Here is a 6,147-nt window from a genome sequence, read left to right as displayed (position 1 = left end):
CACAGCCCTGCTGGGGCCTGTTTAGTACTTACTGAATAGAGTGATGTCCTTCAAGGATATTGAAAATCTGCACAGCCAACTTGGGCTGAAATTTGTTGTTCCTGTTCAGTGTTGTAGAACACAGAGTTATAAATAGAACTGTAGTGGTTTGCTTGTTCTCCATCCTAGGGAAATTGTGAATTCCTTGCCTTTTCCATCCCTTTGTACTCAGTGAATGGAAATTGCTTTCACCTCTAAAAACCCTCCCCAGAGCTGTGTCTGGAGCACTGTGGCCTGAGGGACAGCAGAGCAGCGTTGCTGGAAGACTGACCACTCCCACAGGGAGGAGCACAGGCTGGGCTTGGCTTGGAAGGAAAAGTAATTTGGATAGCAGGAAAACTAAAAATCAGGTTATTCAAAGATGGGATTGGTTTGGCCAAGCCAGTCCTGCACTGTGGGCATGTGCAGGGAACAGACAGCTGAGCAAGGCAAGCTGAGGATTTACTGAGGGCAGTCTAATTGTGATGACAACAAAACTGTTCTTCATCAGAGCAATGAGTGGGACTCATAAATCCCAGTTCCTACTGTTTGATACTTTACAAGAACTAAACTGACCTGTGCAGTTCTCACTGATGTTGTAAAGGAGGGAATAATTCTGTGTTTTCCAACACTTTAAGCAGCAAAACCATTTCCCAGAGATCTGGAGCAGTCAGGTGGGTTTAACTGTACTTGGCCCTGGGAGCCAAAGCTGAGACTCTGCTCCATGTGCTGCTGACACTGCAATGAGCATTTCTGGGATTTGTTGGACTAACTCTGTGTGTGATGACTGAAAACAGGTACCTGGAGGTGGAGATGATTTAGATGTGTCCTGTTCTTTCCCCCCTCACAGAAGGGACACAACTCTTGTTGTGCTTTTTTACCTCAGAGGAGTGGCCGGCTCCCAGTTCTGAACTCCAGAGGTAGAAGATGTTTCAAGAACAATACAGGAAAAACACTTTGGCATTTACATCAGCAAAAGAGCTCCTTGTGTTTCTCTGCTTTAAAAGAAAACTTGAACCTCAACTTGTTTTGTGAGCAGGTTTTCCAAACTATTTCATGGAGAATGACTTCAGTAAATCAGGTGAGAGTTTGTTAACGACCACTTAGAGCTGTCAGTGGCTTGATCTGTATCCCAGTAGCTCCAGGCAGGGAGTCCTGGAAAAGCTGAGTCCTTTCTAAGAAAACTTGGTTGTGTTCCTTCCTCCCACTGTGTTGCAGGCAGCTGCTGGCTGAAGATTGAGACATTTCAGAAGTTATTCTGTGTCCTTCATCTTGGCTTTAAGGGATTTTACAAATGTGTTTGCAAAACACTTGAACCCAAAGTACAGCAGCCTTTATCTATCAAGCAATGGCAGAAGCAATTTGGTATCCTTTTATCAACCTGCACCAGATTTGTCTCAATATCTGGCAAGGTAAATTTAGTATTAGTGAGCTCTGTAGTTATAAGTTAAATATTCTGAACTCCTGGGTGTAGTCAGTGAATACTAAAACTGAAATATGAACTCTCTAGGAGCACTTCATTTGCCAGAAAATTCCAGGAAATAGCATTTTATATAGTGATTAAATTAAAGGTCTTGCACAAAATCAGTCTCTTACCAGAATATCAAGAAGGATGGAGGGTGTTTATTTTAAGTTTTGCCGTAAACTTTCCACTATTTCAAACCAGTTACTCTTCAAATGTGGATTTGAGGCTGGGCTCGGATTCCCCTCAGATTTGAGGCTAACCACACTTTTGAGGAAGTCAGAAAGCAGAAGAGGTAAAGAGCCCAATAAAACTGGGAGAACCTTAACCCCAATTTGTGTAAATTAACACCATGTGTAATGTCACACCATTATAACTTTATGAGCTGGAAGTTACCCAAGTTTTACAGCCATTACAAAGTTCTGTAGCAGATCTCTGGTCCCCTCTTGCTATGCTCACAGAGGAGCAGCTCAAGCTGCCACTGACATTCCCTGTGTCCAGTGGGAGCTCGGAACTAGGAGGCTGCCTGGGCTTTGGGAGCACAGCAGCACAAAGACCATTAAGACTCTTCTTTGTTTCAGCCATTTCACTGGAACTGAAGAAAAGTGAAGTGAGTTTTCTGTCTTAAATCCACTCTGAGATCTGCAGGGTGGAGCAGCTGAGACTGAGCAGCAGTTTTTGGCACAGACATCGTTTTTGGACACATGCCAGCTCTGGGCAGCAGAAGGTGGGAGCTGCTGTACCCTGTCACCCCCAGGGTGCTGAGGGCAGCCCCAGACAGGTACAGCAGCTGCTGTGGTGCTTCTGTGTCGGGGTGTCACAGCCACAGCTGTGCTGGTGAAGCCCTGTTCACACACAGACCTACCCTGGTGCCACAGGACACTTCCCTCGCTTCCCCTGTCAGTGCTCCTCTCCTTCCAGCCCCTCCCCTCCACCCTCGGGCACAGCCACTCAGCTCTCCCCCAAAATGAACAGGGATTTCACAGCAGGGACAGACAGGCAGCTTTCCTAAACTCCCAGTTCTCTGTCCAGTCCATCACACACCAAAGCCACCCTTAACCTTAATCCTTTCCCTGCCCTGGGATTTCTGCTCAATCAAAACATTCCTGCAACATCATGGCAAAGATCTGCACCGAAGGTTTATTGCACGAGCTCTGAATCTTCCTGAAAGCTCCAGCAACGTTTCCTGCTGCCATCCCCTGTCCTGCAGTAACAGTTCTGTAGCAACAACTCACTTGACCCTTTGACACGTATTTTCAAGACAAACCTGAATATTCACCCTGTATTTTTATAGGAAAACTCTGTCATTCTTGCTACCAAGAAATTAGCAGGTGTCAAATATTCACTAGTACAGCTACAGGAAAGTTTCCCTTTGTGTAGTACACACATCTCATACAATGCTATGGTATTATTTCCATTTCTATCAGAGCCAAAAGATTTCAGGAATATGTTGTGTGCACTGTCTCCAGTTTTGTAATAAAGAAGTTGATATTTGGATAAACAGGTTGGTATAACTAAGAGTGTTTTGTTCCTTTCATAACTAATTTGCCTCTCTGTAACCCCAGCTCATTTGTAGTGATCCATTACAATAACCTGCATTGCAGGGGCAGAGGCAGCAACCTGTTCTGTCTCTATTGCTTTATATTTTAATTTGACTTTATCTTTCATCATCAGTCCCACTAATAAATATGAAAAGGTTGTGTTCATTTATTTCTGCATCAGAAGAGCTTTGGTCTCCATGGTTACAGCCATGCAGCTTTACTTTCACCATAAGCTTGGCTTTTTTTCCCCTTTACAGACTTTGCAGTGGGTTCTCCATCTTGAGCTTTTCCACAGGCATTTTTAAAACAGGCATTTTTTTCCATTTCTCTGTATTGTACTGGATGCAAAGCCAATCACTGGAAAGGTACATCCCCTCCTCTGTTCCTTATTCAGAGAATTGTGGGGGTTTTGTTTCCCTAGGCCTCTTTTGAAGTAAAAACATTAAAAATGGCACAGAGATGAACTGTGCTACTCCTGGTCCTGGCTGAGTCACATCTGCATTCCACAATTGCACATCCAAAGGTCCAGAAAGTGCAGAAGGTACAGAAAGTTTATTCATATCATTCAAGTTGTATTACACAACAGCTTGTAAAACACTACCCCTGTGTAATAAAGAGTGTAAAGAGTGTGCTGGAAGCTCCAGCCACTTGCAGTTTATTGAATTTTAAAATTTTGCCATTGACTTCACATCCTCTACAGCCTGAGCATTTGTGGAGCTGGCAGTGTTGGCACAGGACTGGCAGGTTTAACGGGCTGCACTAGAGCACTTGTCAACCCTCTGATCATTTTAAATTTGAAAACATGAGGGTAAACCAAAGTGAGCTTTTGTACATTGTCTTCACTGGTTTTGGAAGCTCATCACCTAAGTGCAAACTCCTGTGATGTAATCCCAGAATAAACATTTCATCTCCACGGAGCTACAACAGGATCAGTAATCTTTGCCTTCCCTCAGAGCTGCCAGGCAAAGACCTGAGATGAAATACAGTCATAATGTCCTGAAGTACAAACAGCTGAGAATAATCCCAGGCACCTTTCCTAGAAACCTTTTGGTTATCAAAGCTTAATTATTTGGATACTTGGTACTTACATAGTCCACAGGAAAAAAGTCTTCAGTTCAGTGGAGTTCTGGCAGGTCATAGGGGTAAGCTGCTGGCAGAGGATGTCTGTGGAACAAGAACAAGGCAGAAATTCATCTTATTGCTCAAGAACAGGAAATAATACTTGAGGGGATTGACTGGTAAAAGAGACAAGAGGGGGGTAGAATCAGCATCTCAGGCTGAAGTTGCTCTCCAATAGTAATAACTGCCTTTGTAACCAATACTGAAAATGTGAAGTTGTTTACTTTCACACCTGATTCTACAGACTTTTGCTGGGTTAATATTGAGCAGATAAAAATAGAGTAGAACACAGGGGAAATTAGTTTTAAAGCACAGAGAAATGCAAATGAATCCGTACCACTGGAAAATACTGACTAAGAAGAAATACAGAAAGGGATTTGGTTTTGCTCCTGGGGTTTTGAAGAATTCAAATAATTGATTAATCTTGAATTGAGGAGATAAAATCATTTTTTCTGTGGTGCAGCAATCCAAACCTCTAGCTAAAATCCCAGTCTCAATGGAAAAGGAAGAGCCTGTCTTTCCCATGAGGCTGATGCTCTCCAGGCTCTAAACTTCACCTCTTTCCAGAGGGTAGTTTGCTATTTAAAGGTAATCCTCCCATTAATTTGTATTTAATTCTCACTCGTGTGTTTCAAGCCGTGTGTCTGCTTACAAAAGTTTCTTGAGCATCCACTGTTAATTCTTGGGAATAGACCCTTGCTCTGCACATTCACCGAGGCCTAATTAAATAGAAAATATTCATTTATCCTGGGATCTGGTACTGGCTCCTGGAGCTGTGCTCACGCAGCACGGGCAGGACGGACAGGGGTCCCGCTCACACAGCACAAAGCAAACCCGAAGCAGAGCAGCTGCGAGAACAGCCAGCTGTAACAATTCACGGTGGAACTCGAACATTGTCTGTATTTTACCCGAAATAACAGTAGGGAGAAAGGAAAGTTAATGGTCACTCCGATATTCCAAGGAAAATAATCCGTCCCCCATTTCTAGGGCAGCACTGCCAGTGTTCATACCAGGAGAAAACAAGGCAGAAATAGTGCTGTGAATTGCAGTAATTAAGCTTAACGATCTGGGTGCCAATCTGTTTGCAGAAAGCCCTGCCCAGGGCAATCCACCTTCACTACGGACACAGCCTCTCAAACCAGCTTTAAAATAGGCTCCGGATTTCCCGCTCTGGTTCGTAACCAGCTACTTTAGAACTATTAGCACTTACTATCGAAAATTCCTCCTAACAAAGGATGCCACAAGTGCAATGAGAATTTACTGATTTCTTTTGAGATCCCTGCTGTAGTAAATCTGATGCTTTGGTGAATAATACCTTGTTATTTTTATAGTATTACAGGTATTTTGACTCACAGGCACACCTGCCTCTCTGACTGCAGATGCCATATGCTTTCTCTATACTGTCTTGACATGGGTAATTTTTTGGGGTGACTTCCTGTAACTGTACCTTAAACACTTCCAAAAGTGACTCCTCCTGGTTTATGTCCAACCACACCAAACTTTCATCGAGGAACTCTTTTGTTACCAGCTTATGTTAAAGGAACTATTTCACTCGTTGCCTGCAGTACAGCTGCTGAACCACTGGGAAGTGAGAGGCAAAGCCCCCAATCCACGTAATGTGACTGTTTTCCAAGGAAGGGGTCCAAGGAAAGCTTTTCCACAGTGGCACAAATGCCATCCAGGTTTAAACAACAGGGGCAAGAGGAACCTCTGTGCTGTGCACATCACACAGGCTGCACATGAAATAATTCCTATGTGGGCAGGGTGCTGGGAAACTCAAAGGAAAGGTGATGTGGTTGTCTGCTAAGAGGGGGAAGGGGGAAAGAGGGAGAAAGTATCTTGAAATTCCAAAGCCTCTTGAAGTCATCACAAGAGAAAGGTTTAAGTAGAAGGAAATAGCTTTTCACCTCTAGATCACTGGATTCCTGTGAGTCACCATCTAACAAATGCCAGATCACAGCCCTCTGCTGGAATCAGATCTCTGTTGAGCTGCCCTATACCCGTGGA

General features: G+C 43.7%; 1 long non-coding RNA gene across 5 annotated transcripts in view; it reads right to left on the bottom strand.

Moving 5' to 3' along the window:
- The window catches only part of LOC114004147, a 38,209-nt gene that overhangs the window by 12,209 nt on the left and 19,853 nt on the right, over positions 1–6,147 (bottom strand). For 2 of the 5 annotated variants that reach the window (XR_005564016.1, XR_003546474.2), the window contains exons 3-4: positions 4,110–4,185; positions 2,601–2,760 (exon numbers count right to left, since the gene is read on the bottom strand). This is a non-coding gene — a long non-coding RNA (uncharacterized LOC114004147). Of the gene's footprint in view, positions 1–1,568; positions 2,076–2,600; positions 2,761–3,506; positions 3,977–4,109; positions 4,186–6,147 lie in introns of those variants that run through there. The other 3 variants (XR_005564015.1, XR_003546477.2, XR_003546475.2) reach the window with 3 other exon arrangements.

The sequence above is a fragment of the Pipra filicauda genome, unplaced genomic scaffold (genome assembly GCF_003945595.2).
Source record: "Pipra filicauda isolate LSUMZ 115617 unplaced genomic scaffold, ASM394559v2 scaffold275_size1018216_pilon, whole genome shotgun sequence".
Classification (NCBI taxonomy): domain Eukaryota; kingdom Metazoa; phylum Chordata; class Aves; order Passeriformes; family Pipridae; genus Pipra; species Pipra filicauda.
The sequence above is the reverse complement of the archived record's forward strand: the minus strand, read 5'-3'. Positions and strand labels throughout refer to the sequence as shown.